General features: G+C 37.0%; 1 non-coding gene across 1 annotated transcript; it reads right to left on the bottom strand.

Annotated features, from left to right (window-relative positions):
• Window positions 1-16,444: 16,444 nt before the first annotated feature.
• Window positions 16,445-16,551, bottom strand: LOC141682086 (small nucleolar RNA R71). Its single transcript, XR_012559489.1, has one exon. It is a non-coding gene; the product is annotated as a small nucleolar RNA R71 (small nucleolar RNA).
• Window positions 16,552-20,927: the final 4,376 nt, after the last annotated feature.

Here is a 20,927-nt window from a genome sequence, read left to right as displayed (position 1 = left end):
AGCTGCATCAACTTCCAAAATACTTGCTACCTTCCTATGCATCATCCTTTGAGTTGGGTTTTGATGCTCATTTGCAGCCATCGTCTCAATCAGATTATAAGCCTCAATATAGCTTTTGGCCCACAAGGCGCCTCTAGCTGCTGCAGTCTTCGCCATTGGATAAAACTTCACCAGAAACTTTTGCGCAAGATCTTGCCAAGTAGTGATGGACCCAGCTGGTTCAGAATGTAACCAGTCCTTAGCTTTATCCCTCAGTGAGAATGGGAAAAGCCTCAGCTTGATAGCCTCATCAGTCATACCATTATATTTGAAAGTACTACAGATCTCGATAAAATTTCTTATGTGCATGTTGGGGTCTTCAGTCGCAGCACCTGCGAAAGAAACGGAATTCTGCACCATCTGAATAGTGCCCGGCTTGATTTCAAAGTTATTGGCCTCAATAGCCGGGTGCATGATGCTAGACTGAATATCATCAATTTTAGGCCGAGAAAAGTCCATAAGAGCTGGATCTGCCGGCACTATACGATCACCCATGATTACTGGCTCTTTCTGCTCACTTCCTGAATCCGAATCTTCAAAATCTATCTTCTCCGGAATATCAAGAACTTTGTCTGTCTCCTCAGCCGTATCTAAAGTCCTCTTGCAAGAACGAGAACGTGTTTGCATAAACACTCGCTAAAGTACCTGAAACACAACCAGAAATAATACGTAACACGTCTTAATCAATGAGTCCTAATGACCACTGATGGTAATTACATAAACTAAACAAATACGCTGAGTCCCCGGCAGCGGCGCCAAAAACTTGTTAGGACGGAAACACGAGCTAATAATACATGCAAGTATACGCGTTCGCAAGTAATATAGAATACATCCTAGTTCGTTCCCACAGAGACTCAGACTAATTATGTTCAATTTACACTCACTCACCAATGTATAATTACTTCTCAATGTAAAGACAATAACACTTAGATTTGATTAACTAATTATTAACTACAAGAATTAAGCACTTAATTAACACTTAAATTAACAATATTAAAATACACATGAGATCACAACTTCATTACTACTTCCTTCAATAGTCATTGTTATTACCCTTAGCATGCAACATTGATGATATTAATCGAATAACACGAAACTGATAAAAGCTAACTTTCATTGTACTAATACCATTCTACCAAACATCCACAATTAAGACAAAAGTTGAATAGGCATCAATTATGTTGAGACCCTATATGTCTACAGAATTTGACAATATAACGATTTAAGCACAAGTTATTCCTTTTGATTACACAGGGCAAGTAAAACGGTTAGAGTTACCCACTAATCATGCATACTCATACATGAACCTATGCTAGCATGGCAAGTTCTAAACCTCAAGATCCACCGTCGCTTCACAAGAGATTAACACCCTATCTTATATGTTCGCGACGCACATAAGACGAATAAGCACAACCAATACTAGATATCATACACTCATCACACACTAAGGTATTAAACAACTAACTAAAGAATTCCATAGTAAATCCGTTACGACCCCATGATCACGATTAGCCCATGATAGAACTCATCGTCATCATGGGTTCATAAGAAAACATGATAATAACACACGAGAATAATTAAAACTACTTATATTAAACCAAAGTACGTCACAAAAGCAAATAGGTTCAAGGTAAAGAAAACTAGCATCCAACGTTACAACGAAATAAAGAATCACAAGAAAATATGCTTCCTCTTCGTTGCGGTGTGCTAAAACGGCCTTCTTCCTTATCTCTTCGCTCTTTGATTAATACTATGATTCAACACTATGTGAAATGTCTTTGAAAACTACTTATATAGGAGTCCCATAAAACTCAGCTAACTCAGAAGTTGGAAGCTTAACAGAATCATGAGTCTAAAATAATTATTTTAAATTTCCATCCCTGAGCGGCCGCTCAGCATTCCTGAGCGGGCGCTCAGCATTCCTGAGCGGGCGCTCAGCTTCCTGAGCGGTCGCTCAGCAGAGGTGAGCGGGCGCTCAGACCCCTTCTGGAAAATGCTCTATTTTTGCTCCCGTTTCTTGCTGCATTCTGATCCCATCTTCTCACTTGCAATGCCAAACACATGCCAAGGCTTATTCTTGATGAAATCTCTCCAGAAATGCAAATAATACCCTGAAATGCACAAACACTAGAAAAACACATCAAATACACAAAATACTTGATTTCAAGACATCAATTTAAGCTATTACAAGACGTTCTAAGTGGTATAAAATGCCACTTATCAATATGTACCAATAACAAGTCCTTACCATGGTATATATAAAAGAGAGTTTTGTCAATTGTACCTCTTGTGAAACCACTATCTAGCAGAAATAGAGCAAGTGTTTCATACCAGGCCCTTGGAGCTTGTTTCAGTCCATAGAGTACTTTATCCAGTAAGTAGACATGATTTGGATACTTTGGATTAATGAACGCTGGAGGCTGTTCAACATAAACTTCCTCTTCGAGTTCTCCATTTAATAATGCACTCTTCACATCCATTTGGAACACCTTAAACTTCTTGTGAGCAGCATAGGCAAGAAAGATTCTAATTGCCTCAAGCCGTGCAACTGGAGCAAATGTCTGATCATAATCAATGCCTTCCTGTTGTGAGTAACCCTTTGCAACCAGTCTTGCTTTATTCCTTGTAATAATGCCCTCACCGTCAGTTTTGTTTCTGAACACCCATTTTGTGCCAACTACAGATCTGTTCTTTGGTCTTGATACAAGAGTCCAGACTTTTTTCCTTTCAAATTCATTGAGCTCCTCTTGCATTGATGTGACACAATCAGCATCTTGCAGAGCTTCTTTAACCTTCTTAGGTTCAGTTTGAGATATAAAAGAATGGTAGAGATATTCATTCTGAGTGGCTTTTCCTGTTCTTACACCAATGTCAGGGTTTCAAATGATTAAGTCAGGTGTGTGTGACTTAGACCATTTTTTTACAGATGAAAGTTGACTCCTAGAAGACGAACCTCCCCCTTGATCCATGAACTCTATGTTATTTCTTTGATTAGTACCACAATTATTTCCTGATGCTCCCCCTGAATCAGTGTTCCCATTATCATTAGTATTTGACTCATCAGAGTTTGAGGAAGATGAGTCTGATGATCTTTCTACTGATGTTCCTTGAGTTTAATTACTTGTATTAGTCTCTGGATTTGAGTCATGTTGCTCTCCCTCAATATATGCTTCGGTGTTAGAAGTATTTCCACTGTTCTATGGAACCTCAGAGCTTTGAGTGATATCAGGATTTACTGTATCAGAGTCAGGATTTAAAAGTTTTGCGTAAGGTACTTCATTTTCCAATCTCAATTTTTCATGGTCATCTGCATCTTCTAGACCTGTTATCATCTTGTCATCAAAAGATACATGTATGGATTCCATGACTGTTCTTATTCTCAGATTGTAAACTCTGAAGGCTTTTGTGGACAATGAATATCCCACAAAAATTCCTTCATCAGATTTTATATCAAACTTGGCCAGCTGCTCCGGATGAGTTTTGAGAACAAAACACTTATAACCAAAAAAGTGAAAGTATTTCAAATTTGGATTCTTTCCCTTCACCATCTCAAATAGTGTTTTCCATGCTTGTTGATCAATGTTGCATTTTGTGTAAAGCAAGCAGTTTGCACAACCTCAGCCCAGAAGTAGGTAGGCAATCTTGCTTCTTCTAGCATGGTTCTTGCAGCTTCTATCAGAGTTCTATTCTTTCTTTCAACAACTCAATTTTGTTATGGATTTCCAGCAGCAGAAAACTCTTGTTTTATCCCCTTGAGTTTGCAGAACTCTTCTATAGAGCTATCTTGAATTCAGCTCCATTATCAAATCTGATGATCTTCACTTTGTATGTTGATCCTTTTTCCATCTCCCTCACATGATCAAGAAGAATGGATGAAGATTCATCCTTGGTGTGCAGAAAATACACCTATGTGTATCTTGTATATTCATCAATAATTACGATTGCATACCTCTTCTTGGCAATTGACATAACATTCACTGGACCAAAGAGATCAATATGAAGTAGATGATATGGTTCAAAAATTGTAGATTCAGTTTTACTCTAGAAATAAGTTTTCCTTTTCTTGGCTTTCTGGCATGAGTCACATAAGACATCAGGAGTAAAAACTGCATTGGGAAATCCTCTCACAAGATCTTTCCTCACAAGTTCATTGATATTGTTGAAGTTGAGTTGAGAAAGTCTTTTATGCCAGTTCTAACTGTCTTCCACAGATGCACTACTCAGTAGACAAACTTCTCATTCATCAGTACTTGTGGAGACACTGGCTTCATATAAACTACCATATCTTACACCAGTTAATGCAATTTTGCGATCAAACTTACTGACAATTTCACAATACTCCTCATAGAAGTTGACATGGTAACCTCTGTCACAGATTTGACTTACACTGATCAAATTATGCTTAAGTCCTGCAACTAGAGCTACATTTTCAATGATGACATTTCCAATTTTGATTTTGCCATATCCCAAGATTTTTCCTAAGTTGCCATCTCCATAAGAAACGTTTGGCCAGCCTTCTCCTCAAATTCTGATAGCAAGGATTTATAACCAGTCATATGTCCTGAGCATCCACTGTCCAAGACTAGAGCATTCTTCATGTCACCCTACAATCAGTAATTTGAATCAGTTAGTGTTTTTAAGGACCCAGACTTGCTTGGATCCTTTGGCCTCTTTAAGTTTGTTAACATATGTAGCAGAAGACTTTTTATCATAGTTTATGTTAACATCCTTACTATCAGTATTTATACATGCAGAAACAGATTTTGCTTTAATTAAAGAGGGTTTCAGTTTATAATAATCATTATACAAACTGTGATACTCTTTACATGTACAAATAGAATGTAAAACACTACCACAATGAAAACAAGGATTCTGTGGTTTATATCTAATTGTTCTATTCCTAAACTCTGATTTGGAAGGAACAACATTTATTTTTTTATTCTTCTTGCAAAAATTAGCAAAATGATTAGTGTTTCCATAGTTTGAACAGGTCTTTCTAGGTGCATTAGGAGGGGTTACATAATTTCCATTCTTATTAACACTTACCTTGTCATTCCTATTTTTCCTAGACCTTTTCCTCTTGTCTTTCATGTAAAGATCCTTCATCTTTTGCTTAAGCTGTTTCTGAGTCATTGAACCAATATTTACTGATTTTTTGTGAACTTGTTCACTCTTATCAATAATAAAGTTTGATCAAGGTGCTGAGGTTATACCATCCTCATTGATTGACTTAACAGTATTAGCATTTGGATTAAACTTAATGGTCTTTATCTAAACCTTATTCAGTTTGACCTTGCTATTAGTTTTTATTGCATCTGTTTTCTCAGTTTCTTTTCCACTTTTCTTATCAGAATTAGATCTAGTAGAATATCATAATCCTGATCCCCAACAACCATTCTCTAAAATTTCCTAAGTTGTCTTTCCTGAGTTAGTCCAAAGTTTAATAACTTCTCGCTCTTTAGCTAACTCTTTCTCTAGATAAGCATGCTTTTCTAACAATATTTCTTTAACATAAACAACATTATCTCTTTCTTTTTAAATTTCTAGCATGGAAAGCAACTCAATTTCTAGGTGATCATTCCTTTTCTTTAACACATAGTTTTCACTCTTGATTCTATTATTCTCTAAGGTTTGATCCCTATAACTAACATGCAGAGTCTTAAGAAATAATCTTAATTAATAGATATCATCAGTATCAAAAGCAAGAATAGTTTGAGGTACCTTTAATTCAGCATTGTCAGTCTCAACATCAGCTTTTGCCATGATAGCATAATTGACTCCATCATCTGAATCTGATGAATCATCCCAGTTTCTCTTCTTTGATATCAAAGCTTGTTTCTTCTCATCTCTGAGTTTTCTGTAGCCAGCTGCAAAGTGTCCAATTCCATGACAGTTGAAACATATCTCTTTTGACTTGTCAAGTTTTCCAGATTTCGATTCCTTCCGATCAATATTTCTTCTGTTGTTCCTCTTATCAGAGTTTGAGGAACTGAAACCTTTTTTGGAAAATCTTTTCCATTTCTTAAAGTTCTTGTAGACCATCTTCTTGAAGCTTTTAACCAGTAGGGCAGCCATTTGATCCATGTTTTCATTGTTGTTATAATCACTGTCGGTATCTGATTTAGTATCAGTATTTGAGTCATCATCAAAATTTGATGATTCAGTATCTGACATTTCTATCATGGATTTCCCTTTGGAGTAGCATTTCCTCCTAGCTTTCTCCTTTGGCTTCTCTTCAACCTTGAGTGCAACTGGTCAAGATTTAGATCCTTTCCTCTTGCTTCTTTGCTCCATCTCTAGTTCACGAGTTTTCAGAACTCCATAGATCTCATCTAGAGGTGTGTTATCAAGTTCATAGTTATCCCTTATTGATGTGACTTTATAGTCCCACTTTTCAGGGAGAGCAAGTAGGAACTTCAAGTTTGAATCCTCCAAATCATATTCTTTGTCGACAAGGGATAAGTCATTCAGCAACTTCTGAAATCTATCATATATCTCAATTAAGGACTCATTGTCTCTTGAGTCAAAATGCTCATATTCTTGAGTAATTATTATCCTCTTATTCTTCTTGATATCGGTTGTACCTTGACACTTTACTTCTAAATCATCCCATATCTCTTCTGCTGTCTTACATCCAATAACTTTATTGGACATAACAATATCAAGACTGATGTGCATGATGTGTCTGACCTTAGCATCCTTCATGATAGATGAGAGATCTTCAGGAGTATAGTCCTTCCTTTCTTTGTCTATCATCTTTTCTGGTTCTCTTGCAAGAGAAACAGCTACCTTCATTGGTTTACGAGGACTATCATAGATCATGTTTAGATATTCAGGATCTGTGGCTTCCAAACATATGGTCATCCTGACTTTCCAGATTGGATATTCATGTATCTTTATGATAGGCACCTTGATTGCTTCATACCTACTCATGTTGCTGCTTATCTGTGATGTGGCTGGGGGTGGTGGCTTTGAATTCTGTGTTTATTCTTCTTTATCTCCCGTTATAGATTGATTTTCAAATCTTAAATTGTTTGTACATTAACAGCAGGCTCCGATACCAATTGTTAGGTCCTTAATCAACTGTAGAGGGGGGGCGAATACATTTAATACAATCAATTCGATAAAGCTTCAACATAACGAATAATTTTTATATTAACAGATTAAAATTGATTACAAACGTACTCTCTCGAAGGATGAACAAATATCCTTGAGAGCTGCTAGGTTATGTGAAAGATATAACAATGTCGCAATGCTTATAGCATGAATCTAAGTTATGCTTTATATAGAGCACATCTACATAATGTATAAGGAATCATATTCTATTAACAACAAGGAAACCTATACAATGCTTCTGAGATAAAGTCTTTCACCGCCTTAAGTTCCTGTTTCCTTTTCCTTATCAAAGATTAATTGATGTGATAAATACTGATTACATCATCCGTTGACATCATCATCCGTTGACATCATCATCATCCGTTGATACTTAAGTTCTGATGCGAACTTCTGATAGTTTTTGCTTGATATCATCAATTGCTCCTAACATTTAAGTCACATCACTATATAGTCATTAGATATTTGAAGGAACTAGTAGTCTTCTCCAGCAATAAAGTAACGAAACTTTGCAGAAACCTTCAAAAAAAAGCTAGCAAGCGTCCCAACCACAACCAATATCATGAAGATAATAACTTCTGATATCTTATTTAGTAGCATTAGGAAAAAGGGTTCTACTTCATCCAAGAATAAGTTCATCTCAGAATTCAAGTCTTTTGAAGCTAGATCACTTGCTAGTAGTAATGATCTTAAAGGAAAGAAGCCATCAGAGGATGTGCACTTTACAAGTCCTAGGCTTGACAAAGATTGATGAAATTTATTGGTTGCTCAAATCAAGAAAAACAAAATTGCTACAAATTTATTTTTGAAACAAATGAGAGCATGCATATACAGAGAGGGAGAAACCTTTTATGTCTTTCCTGGTCATGCAAGCTATGGAGATGCCAAAGCTGAAGAACTAGTAAGAAATGCTTTTGAGCAAGCGGAAGGAGGAAAGCAAAATGAAATAGAGGATGTTTCCATAGATTATCAAATGCATCTAGCCAGTGGGCTAAAGAAAAAAATGACCAGAAATAAAAGCTAAAGCTGAACCAAAAGTGACCAAAAAGCCTAAAAAGATGAGAACAAAAAAGGTCCAAAAAGGCAATTATCGCTAGATGAACCAGTTATCTCTACTACTGTTTCTACTCAACAACCTACAGTTTCTCTTCCTGAACATATAGTAGTGATACTTGGAATTAATTTTCATGGTGAACCATATGCCCAAGGAAGAAATAATTGAGCTTGACAATCTCAAGTTGCCTATATTTCTTGTGGAAAAGGAAGCTCAAAAGAAGAAAGAATTGAAGAAACCATTGCCAAAACTACCAGCTCACAAACAAGCGAAGAAAACTTAAGACAAAGACTCATTCATATACATTATAGATATTGAAGAAAAGACAAATTCCAATCTATATCTAAATGAAATTTATGAAGTCAGGGGATTGGATGCTACTCCCAAGATGCCTAAAATACTTGTGTTTGACTATAAAGGAGGCAACAATAAATAGTGGCCTCTTCGGCACATTCTCAGGAAAGGGTACAAGACCTTGTCTAAGGTCTACACTCATATGAAAAGCACTGGTGGATTTACTCCAACTTCCAAGAAGGAAGTGCTCAAAAAAACTAATGAAATGAAGAATAGCTGGAATGCTAAGGATGCACTCCCTAGAAAGCTGGCTATTCCTTACAATGGCAGAAGAATTTATCATCAACTAGATCGCATGATGAAGTTCAGGGATCGGGATGGTTGTAGAAGATTTTTAAGACTCAAACACCAACTGAAAATAGCTAGCAATGCTGACTTGGAATATCTTATGAGAATGCTAAATCCAAAGGTTGAAGATGAAGGAGTATTTTATGGCATTTTCAAAGGAAAATTGGTTACAACCAGGAATGGCAGAGAAAAGAAAAATGATCAGCTTTGTATAGAGGAGCAACAACTTAAAGTATTTTTTTTTAATTTTGTTTGTATTTTCTATTCATTTTGAACTTTGTAGCTTAATGATCATTTGTTTGTGCTATCTTCAAAGAATTCTGTTTTTAATATATTTTGTAAACATCAAGACTCTAATTTATGGCTTTTATTCTATCCGTCATAAATTGGGGGAAATTTTTAAGAATCACATTTAATTTTTATGATAAACAAAACATATAGTATAATTATTCATTAAGTACATGTAGCTGTCAATTGATAACTATCATTGTCTAGTAGCCGTTGACAAAATAACTTATCAATTTATAAAGTTTAGCAACATTTTCATTCAGATCTTAATATTATTCATTGATGTAAATATTCTTTTTGTAGTCATGTTGACTTAATGGATAAATAGAATAGGATGGTTAATTATAAATATAAAATGCCATGTAATTTTATCTAAGTGAAGTGAGTCACCAACGGCTAAGGAGAATATATCATCAATGACTAAGAGTCATCAACTGCTAGAGTCTATCAACTGCTAGAGTTTATCAATGGCTAAGGGAATCAACTCATCAACTGCTAGAGGAATACACTATCAATAGCTATTGGCTAGAGTAGAAAATAGCAACTGATAGTGACTTAACAGAGCACATATATCCAATCTGACAAAGTACATGGGTTGATGAAGATCTCAGTTTAAAAATGGAAGCTAAAGATAAAAATTATATATTATCTTAAAATCTGAAAAAAGAAGAAACATTTTATTTCCATGCATGATAAATTGGAAAGAAATTCAAGATTCAAAAATCAAGACCAAGAAAGCCAATTTAGTCAAGGATCATGAGATGGAATGCAGAAGCAATCTATCTGGACATTTAGACATGTACTATTTTGTTATCTAGTAGAATTGTAACTTGGTGATATGTAAATCAAGTAGAAGCAGTATTTAAATTAAGAAATAATTTTATAGAATTTTTCATAAAGTTTAGCTGAGAGCAATATTTCTGAGAGAAATACTGTAAAAGAAGTTGTGAAATTACTTTGTAATTTACACAAATTATTTCTTCTATAATATATAGCTCAGGTGGTAAGTTATATAACAAACCACCTGAAATTTTTATATTTGGTAATTTTATTTTTGTTCAGCAAATCTTAAAGTTTAAGCTTGGGAAAAGTTGGATTTGTATTCAATCCCCCCTCTACAAATCTCATTGTTATTGATCGACAATATATAACAAATGGTGAGATTAATTTTTTTATGTAAATATATATATATATATTAAGGAGACCACGTATGTTCAACAATCAAAACACTATAAAATATATTATTTTGTGAAGTATGTTCATGAATATCACAATTCATTAAAATTGTTTAAGATCGTTTAAGTTTAGTAAATAGAATGTGTATGTTCTGCAATTTGAACAAATATTATGCAAACTATACTTGTTTCGTAAAATATTTTTTTTTTAATATTCCAGGCACAGTACATATATGATATTCAAGATTTTGAATAAAATAATAATCTTTGTAGAGCATGATTCGTAAAATAATACATTTTACAAATAGTGGTCTACAAGATCTTCAAAAAAGTGGTATACATAGAATTTAACTATATATATAGTGTTCGCTGTAATTCTAACGCGAAAATACACGCAAGCATACGCGATCACAAGTAGTATAAGATATAAGTCAAGTTCGTTCTCACAGAGACTGGTTTAGGTTAAGTTCAGATTATGCACCTATGCAACAATGTATGATTATCGTTCAATGCTAAGACAAGTAACAAATTGAGTTTTGATTTAACTAAGAGATTATACTAAATAATATTAACTAAGAGAATTATGATTGAATTACTTATATGAGAATAAACATGGGATTCTAACTTCATTAAATACTTCATTCAAAGTTTATGTCTTTAACCCTAGCATGTGATGGTGATGACAACTAATCAGATAACACGAAACTAGTATATGCTAACTTTCGTTATACGTACACCCTACTATCAAACATCCACAATTAAGATAGAATTTGAATAGATACCAATTATGATTAGTCCCTATATGTCTATAAAGATTGAAAACATAATGGTTTAAGAGCAAGTTATCTATCTTGATTACATAGGGTGAATAAGATGGTTAAAATTACCCACGAATTATGCATGTCAATTCATACATAAACCTATGCTAGCATGGCAAGTTCTAAACCTCTATATTCATTATCGCTTCAATAGAGATTAACAAACAATCTTAGATGTTAGCTACGCATCAAAGACGAATAAGCACAACCAAACTAGGAAATCATAAATCATCACACACTAAAGATTATAAAATAATTAACTATTGAAATCCATAGATAAATCCGTTAGAACGCCATAACAAATATTAGTTCATAATCGAACTCATCGTCACCATGGGTTCCAATGAAAACATGATAATCAACAATAATAGAGTATTAGGGTTTAAAGTCAAATCGAAAACAAGCATCCAAGTATCAACTATATTGAAAAATACAAAAGTCTTCTCCTCCGTATCCGTCTTGTGCTCTCTAGGTCTTCTCAATGCTCTCCCTTCGCTTCTCGTTATTAAAAATGACTTTTTATTAGTTTATATAGGCTTCTGGACGACCCAGGCTCTCAAATTCTTCGAATTCAACTCAATTAAGGATTCTGGCACAGGGACCCCGCGCGGCTGCCCCAGTCTCCATGCGGGCGCGCGCACTTCTGCATATCTGGCACGGCCATCCCGCATCCCCGCGCGGGCGCGCCAAACTTCTGGATTTTCAGCAATTTCTTGTTTCTGCTGTAACTTGAGTTCCGTTTGTCAGAATTTGGCGATTTAATAGTCCACGCGAAGCTATCGAGATGCTCTTAAATATGAACATGGACTAGGCTACCAATTCTGATCTATTTTCAGCATATTTCTTTAAGAAGCTCATTTATTCATCCAACTAATGCATGTAATGTAATAACACAAAAACACATCAAGAATACCAATAACTTAAGTCCAAAATACCAACTTAAGCTTGTAATGAAGCATTCCAAGTAGATATAAAATCCACTTATCACACCCCCAAACTTGAATCGATACTTGTCCTCAAGCATAAACAGACTCAAAAACTACAAAAGAAACCTAATACATGAATGCAACTACGTGAATGCAACTAAATGATAATTCAATCGATCCCCTCAGAAAAACCATAACCAACCAACAAGAAAATGCATCTAAGAATGCAATGACTCTAAACAGAGTTCGAATAAATCCCACAAACCAACTCACAAACCAGAAACACGCGTGTGTGGATGTTTAACAGATTTACTCTAGATACTAGATCAATAACCATAACTTATCTTTCATCTAAACAATCACAAGTTTATAAATAGAATAAATGTTAATGACTCACAACACCTTCTCCTACTAGAGTTATACAAGGATTCATGCTATTATTGAACACATAACAAAGATGCTTATTTGACCGTGCAATGAGTGAGGTCCCAAAAGACTTATACTATAATACCCATGTAGCGAGTGTTAGGTTAACGGATCCCAGACTATCAAAGTCTTAGGTCACTAGGCACAAAGTCCCCTAAAACTTAATAACTCGAGTATTAAAGAGCTCACTCTTGATCAATTATGCATAAAGACTTTTATTTTCTTTTTTTTCCAATAATTTTTGAATGAGTGTGTTTCTTTCCATCTCATTCAATCCTAGACTACTCATAAAAAAATATGAGCCGGCTACTACCCAATTGACGCCTAGCCTTATTCATAACTAGAAATGAAATCCAAGTTTTTCTCCAGATTAAAATTCAGTGTTCTTTTACCATTAGGAGAATACCAAAAATTCTAGATATAAATAAGTGATTAAATCTCAACAAATAAACAAATATGATCATGATCTAGCTCAAAAGCAATCCTATAAGACTTTATGAATTTTTTTTTCCTGGCATGCAAATCAATTCATTAAGACTTAAGCATCCCTCTATTCGTCATCACTACACTCACATCAACATCAACCAATCAATCAGAAATAGCTCAACCTAAGGAATTATGTTATATGCATGCAAATACAACTATATGAACTCACATAAAAAAACACAAACAAATATGTCCTATATTAATCAATCATGCAAAAATATGAATGAAATATAACTAAACATGCAACATAAATCTATTTAAATCTATATGGATACAACACAAACTAATCCTTACATTATCACTCCCAAACTTAAAATTTTCAATGTCCTTATTGAAGTTAATAATAAGGATTTCAGGCATACCTAGTTATCATATAGATCACCCTCTTCGAGTGGAGTATCAGGTGGCAGATACAGAAAATTAGCACCAAACACCGGCCAATCAACCTCAACACCAGTGGCTCGGAAAGCAATACCCAAAGCATGTGTCAAGTCGGCCGTAAAATGACTGTGCATGTCATGCATCGCATCCATGCGTCTGGCTAATCTCCGAAACTGCGCATCACCAAGCCCAGAACCATCCCCTTCCTCATGCTGAGCACGCGAAGAACTAGAATCTTCACGCTCGGCTCTCCAAGCTGCATGCCTAGCCGTAGAAGATCCACTAGCATAAGACTGATCAGCTGGCTGGCCACCGGGCAAATGGTCATAAGTGTAACCCAGGCCTTCTCATCAGCTTTTCCATCATACCATTCTTGCATCACTGCGATCGTGGAGCTATCAACAGGAGCGCTTGGCATCTGCAATTGCTCCAACTCAGGCCAACAAACACCCACCTAAACACAAAGCTTTGTCACAATAAAGGCATAAGGAATCGCCCCCGATGTCCTGCTCGGCAGAAACCGCAACATATTCTGATATATCACCTGGCCGAGATCTACATACTCCTCACTCAAGATCCCCCAAAGTAAAATAGCACGATCAACAGTAACATCATGTTGATGCGAAGAAGGCATAATATTGGCACACATAAAAGCATTCCATACCCGAGCAAACCTGTTCATGCATGCAGCCGGAAAGGTGAGCAACTCATTCGTGCCCCTCTTGAACTTCCATTGTGTTCCCAGAACACACAACTCAGCCACAGTATGATCAAGATCAAAATCCTCCCTTGACTTGTGGAGCCAATCCTCCTGCGTCGGCTTTCTCGCGGGTTGATTGATAACCCTACGAATAGTCATCGGTGTGTAATCCATCGTCAATCCATGAACTACAAAAAACCCATTCATGTCCGCCCTTGCATTCGCATAAAACTCCCGAATAATGCTCATCGGGACAGCAGCAGGTACCTCGCACAAAGTTTGCCATCCCATCTCAATAATCATCACCAAGAGATTTCCATCTCTCGCAGTGGGTTAGAAACCCCTCTCCTTAGCAATTGATTTGGACAACAATCTCGTAAACTCAACCTGAGCATCCAGAGAAGAATTTTTTTTTTCCGCTCCACCAACACTCGAATCACTAGAGCTGCTACTCACCACGACTCTCGATCTTTTGGGTGTCATAGCAAGAGTAATAGAGATTTTGTGTGTATATAGTGTATAGGAGAAGCTAGGGTTTTGGAATTAAAAATATGATAGAGATGTATATAGGATGTATGTATATACAAGATATATATGGGTTTGGGTTAGGAGTGTGTAGGAATAAGAATTAGGGTTGGATTAGGGTAGAAAAAGGGTAAAAACGGGCTGGGGTTATTTTTGTTTTGTTTTTTTTTTCAGTTTTCTATTTTTTTTTCTTTTCTCCAGACCTGCCGCGCGGCCGCCCCGCATATCTGTGCGGCCGCGTCATGTTTCTGCCAACCGCGCAGGCGCGCCAAAAGGCGCGGGCGTGCCGTGCTCATGGAAAATCAGAATTTTTTTGTTTTTTCATTTTTTTTCTTTTTCTCGATGAACCTTAATACTCTTGTGACGTACTTCATTATTTATTAAGTATTTTTCAGCCTTATATCATTGTGTTATTATCATGCTTTCATATGAACCCATGGTGACGATGAGTTCTATTATGGGCTAATCGTGATCATGGGATTCTAGCGGATTTACTATGGAATTTCTTAGTTAATTGTTTAATACCTTGGTATGTAGTGATTGTATGATATCTAGTATAGGTTGTGCTTATACGTCTTATATGCTTCACGAACATGTAAGATAGCCTGTTAATCTCTTGTGAAGCGACAGTGGATCTTGAGATTTAGAACTTGCCATGCTAGCATAGGTTCATGTGTAGTATGCATGATTAGTGGGTAACTCTAACCGTTTTACTTGCCCTGTGTAATCATCATGAATAACTTGTGCTTAAATCGTTATGTTGTCAAATTTTGTAGACATATAGGGTCTCAACATAATTGATGCCTATTCAACTTCTATCTAAATTGTGGATGTTTGGTAGAATGGTATTCGTACAACGAAAGTTGGCAATTATCAGTTTCGTGTTGTTCGATTAATATCATCACCATTACATGCTAAGGTTAATAACAATAACTATTGAATGAAGTAGTAATGAAGTTAGGATCTCATGTGTGTTTAATATTGATTAATTCAAGTGCTTAATTATCGTAGTTAATATTAGTTAACCAACCTTAATTTGTTATAGTCTTAGCATTGAATAATAACCATACATTGTTGCTTAGGTGCGTAATTTAGATAGTTAACCAATACAGTCTCTGTGGGATCGAATCTGATTTATATCTTATACTACTTGCGAACTCGTATACTTGCGTGTAATATTAGCGCGTGTTTAGCGACTAACAAGTTTTTGGCGCTGATGCCGAGGACTGCAGTGTTAATTACTAGTTTATGTGTTTTCCATCAGTGGTCATTAAAGTTTATTGACTCGGAGATTATTACTTCTTTGTTTCCTTGTCTTGTTTCAGGTGATCTAGCGAGGGTGTATGCATACGCGTTCGCGTACTCGTAAGAGAACACTGGATAAAGCCGGGGAAGAACTTGTGGTAATTCGCAGGGAAGTTTCTGAGGAAGAAAAGAAGGTAGAAGAAGAAGATAAAGTTAAAGAGCCAATTATAGCAGCTATGGGTGATCAAGCAGCAAATCCGAAGGCTTTGATGGACTATTATAAGCCTATGATTAATGACATTCAGTCTAGCATCATTAGGCCAACCATCGCGGCTAACACTTTTGAGATCAAGTCAAGCACGATCCAGATGATACAGAACTCAGTTCAGTTTGGGGGTTCTCCTACCGAAGATCCCAACATGCATATCAGGGATTTCATCGAGATATGCGACACTTTCAAGTTCAATGGTGTGACTGAAGATGCTATCAAGCTACGACTCTTTCCATTCTCTCTGAGGGGCAAAGCTAAGTGCTGGTTACACTCTCTACCAACAGGGTCAATAGAAACTTGGGAAAATATTGCTCAAAAGTTTCTCACTAAATTCTTTCCCATGGCGAAGACAACAATAATCAGGAATGCTCTTACCCAGTTTGCGCAGCAAACTGGAGAATCTCTGTGTGAGGCTTGGGATCGATATAAGGAGATGCTAAGGAAGTGCCCACACCATGGTATGCCTGACTGGATGATTATCAACTATTTTTACAATGGATTGGGTCCTACTTCTAGGCCCATGCTTGACGCAGCATCAGGAGGAGCCTTATGGGCTAAGAGCTACGATGAAGCTTATGAACTTATTGAACTGATGGCGGCTAATGAGTACCAGAATCCTACCCAGAGGTTGACACAGGGAAAAGTTGCAGGAATTCTGGAGTTGGATGCAGCAACTACTATCAATGACCCACTTAAGGCTTTGACAATGAAGGTGGACACTTTGGATGATTATGGAGTAAATCAAATCACTAGTGTCTATGAACTTTGTGTTGGTGCCCATGAAAGTGATCATTGTGCAATTTCTAATGAATCGGCTTAGTTCGTGAGCAACTACCAGCGATCGCAGCAACCTGTGCCAGCCACCTATCATCCAAACAACCGCAATCATCCTAATTTCAGTTGGAGAAATGCTCAGAATGCGGTTCAACGGCCTTATCAGCAGTATTCAGCTAAGCAGTACAACTCCCCTAGTTTTCAGCAACCGCAGTATGCGCCAAAACAACAACTCCAGCTGCAGCAAGCTAATGAAAAATCTGATTAGAGGAGTTGAAGCTTATGTGCAAGAGCCAAGCTGTTTCTATCAAGACCTTGGAAAATCAAATTGGGCAAATTGCCAATGCCTTTCTAAATCGTCAACCTGGTACTCTACCTAGTGATACTAAAGTGCTAGGGAAGAAGGAAGCTAAGGAGCAGGTAAATGCAATCACTTTGAGGTCTGGGAAGGTTTCTAATCCCGAACAAACTCAAGAGTTGGCTGAGGAAGCTGGAGCTAAGAAAGAAGTAGAGCGGCAGGATGAAGAAGTGGAACGAAGGAAGACTACTATTAAGCACACTCTGCCTGAGGGTAATACAGGGGAGAAATAGATCTATCCTCCACCACCTTTTCCTAAAAGGCTGCAGAAGAAAAAGATGGATAAGCAATTCGAGAAGTTTCTAGAGGTGTTCAAGAAACTTCACATCAACATACCTTTCGCTGAGGCTCTCGAGCAGATGCCTAGTTATGCAAAGTTTATGGAAGGTATTCTCTCTCGAAAAGTGAAGCTAGATGATTTAGAGATTGTCGCTCTCACGGAGGAATGCAGTGTTGTGCTACAGTAGAAGTTGCCTCTGAAGCTTAAAGATCCAGGAAGCTTCACTATTCCATGTACTATTGGGAAGGTGTCTTTTGACATATGCCTATGTGACTTGGGAGCTAGCATCAATCTGATGCCTTTGTCAATCTTCAAGCAGTTGGACTTACCTGATCCCAAACCAACTTACATGACCTTGCAGTTGGCTGACCGTTCTATTACATATCCGGGAGGTATTGTGGAGGATGTCTTGGTCAAGGTGGATAAACTCATCTTCCCTGCTGATTTCATCATTCTTGATTTCGAGGAGGATATGAAGATTCCCATAATCTTGGGAAGGCCTTTCTTGGCAACCGGCCGAACCTTGATTGATGTGTAGAAGGGTGAGCTTACAATGCCAGTGTTGGATCAGGATGTGACTTTCAATGTGTTTAATGCTATGAAATTTCCTATTGATAATGAGGAGTGCTTAAAAGTTGAGTTGGTCGATTCGGTGGTCACATCGGAACTTGATCAAATGCTAAGGTTGGATGCCTTAGAAAAAGCCTTGTTGGGAAATTCAGACAGTGAAGATGATAAAGGAGATGAGCAATTGCAATATTTGAATGCATCTCCCTGGAAAAGGAAGATTGATATGCCTTTTGAATCTCTTCGAATGGAAAGATTGAGCAAGCTCCTAAACGCCTCAAGCCTTCTATTGAGGAAGCTCCTACTCTTGAGCTTAAGCCCTTACCTGAACATTTAAGGTATGTTTTTTTAGGTGATGCATCTACTCTGCCTGTTATTATTGCATCTGACCTTTCAGGTAGTGATGAGGAAAAGCTTTTGAGAATTCTGAGAGAGTTCAAATCGGCAATTGGATGGACTATAGCAGATATCAAGGGAATCAGCCCTTCTTACTGCATGCATAAAATTCTGCTAGAAGAAGGTAGTAAGCCTACAGTCGAGCAGCAAAGAAGACTGAATCCAATCATGAAGGAAGTAGTGAAGAAGGAAATTCTAAAGTGGCTAGATGCAGGGATCATTTATCCTATCTCTGACAGTTCATGGGTAAGCCCGGTTCAATGTGTGCCAAAGAAAGGTGGCATCACTGTGGTAGCAAATCAGAAGAATGAGCTTATTCCTACACGGACAGTCACGGGGTGGAGAGTCTGCATGGACTATAGGAAGCTGAACAAAGCCACTAGAAAGGATCATTTTTCCCTGCCCTTTATTGATCAGATGCTTGACAGGTTGGCTGGTCATGAGTACTATTGTCTTTTGGATGGGTATTCAGGTTATAATCAGATTTGTATCGCTCCAGAGGATCAGGACAAAACTACCTTCACTTGTCCATTCGGTACATTCGCCTTTAGACGAGTTTCTTTCGGTCTGTGCGGAGCACCAGTGTAATAACCCCAATTTTTGGAATTTTTGAAACCCTGATGAATAGTAACTTTTGCTGATGATGCTGATTAAGGAAAATTATCAGACCACACTATATAGGGTTACTGTTATGGAAATTCTAAGATCGTATTAGTATTCCATAAAGTAAATAAGTGTATGTAAAGATCATCAGAATCCAAATTCGAACACTGTGATTTTTCCCGAAAATCCACCAAATATCGAAAGAATTGAGTATAAGGTAACATGATTAAAAGGATTTAAATTCAAGGATTATAAGAGAGGATCATAAAAGGAATATAAAATATTGAGAAAGGTTTAGGGAAACCCAAGTAATAAGATCCCGGATATGATCCCTCGAACGATAAACGCGAACGAAAGTTAAGCGAACTGTATAACAGATAAGCGGTCATTAGCCAAGTAATTAAGGGTTAATCAAAGAGGTTAGTGGATGATGATGTCATCACACCAACAAGAAGAAGACAAGTGTAACAAGATGACCTAAGCTTGATGACATAAGCATGACAAGTGGGAAGGATTGGTTGGTTGATTGTGAGCCACACATTTTTCACCATGGTAAATTCCATGTAACCAAGCTAAATACCACACAAATCATCAAAACACAAATCAAGAAGCTATTTCTTCTTCTTCTCCATTATTGCCTCGGCTTTTCTTCTTTAAAAAAGAAGGAAAATTTCAAAACTCAAGCTTCACTCCATCATAAATCAAGAGGTTAGTCTCTATAGCTCCTATATCTCATAACTAAGAAGAGCAAGTAGTTTGAGTGCTTGAATCCAAGGTTTTCTAGCTCAAATAAATCATTTTAGTTTAGGGTGAATAGTAACTTTCAAGAACAAACTTTTGATTCTTGATTTTATTTGTAAGATCAAGGTAGCTTAAGCATAGATCAAGGCTTCCATGGACATTCCAAGGATCTTTCATTGATTAAAAGCTTCAAGAAGGTATAAAAAACTTCAAACCCTAAGCTTTATTTTGAATGTTTAGGAGTGGTTTTGATTGTTATAGTTTATGAGAAGCATGATGCTTGTGTGTTTCAAGTTTGGTTGGGTTTGTAGTGATTTGGATGATTGAATCTTGTTTATAGTTAATGAAACTTAAGTATAGTTAGTAGTTCATGTTTAGGGTTGAATGAATTGGAAAATCTTGAGATGTTGGGACTGATGTGGTAAGGTTTTAATGAGGGTTGGTTGTATTGTTGATTGTGAGTTGGATTGTGGTTGTTTGGAATGGTTTAAAACTTTGGTAATCGCGTAAACATAGTTGTCGTAATGCCCAATTTACCTTAGACTGTTTTAGTTCTTAACTTCAGGACCTGTGAACTCACTGTAAGATTCTGACAATTGCCATGTTTAGATATTTCATGTTACGAGCTTCATTTTGATATATGGTTCGCTTGAATCCGATGTACGGTTTAGGAGAAACGACCGTTTTAAGTAACGGCGTGTCGCGAACGAACCATTACCCCTCACCTTACTTTGAAACCTTGGTTAAGGCCCTTAAATGACTAATTGGAGTATGAAAGGCTAGGAGTGGTGTAAGTGGTCGAGTGGCGCCGGCCCAGCCTTATTATATTGGCCCAAATGGCCCGGAAGTTCCGCTAAGACGGTCTATTCCTTAAGAGTCCAGTGTTCGGTTGACAAGTAAATCCGACTGTTCTCCTCTACATATAGAAAATGGTGGGGTTGCATTACTGCGACTGATCATCGTGAGTGGTCTTCCTGGCGCGGAAAACTCCCGTAATGAGTTCATCATCCAGTTGGATATTTCTGCAACACTACCCAAAGTACTTCGATAGAAAGGCTACGGCTGGGTGATTGTTGAGTGTTGGCAGGATCGAGTTTTCAAAATGATGTTTTCATCAAA

Source organism: Apium graveolens, chromosome 8, assembly GCF_009905375.1.
Source record: "Apium graveolens cultivar Ventura chromosome 8, ASM990537v1, whole genome shotgun sequence".
Lineage (NCBI taxonomy): Eukaryota > Viridiplantae > Streptophyta > Magnoliopsida > Apiales > Apiaceae > Apium > Apium graveolens.
The sequence above is the reverse complement of the archived record's forward strand: the minus strand, read 5'-3'. Positions and strand labels throughout refer to the sequence as shown.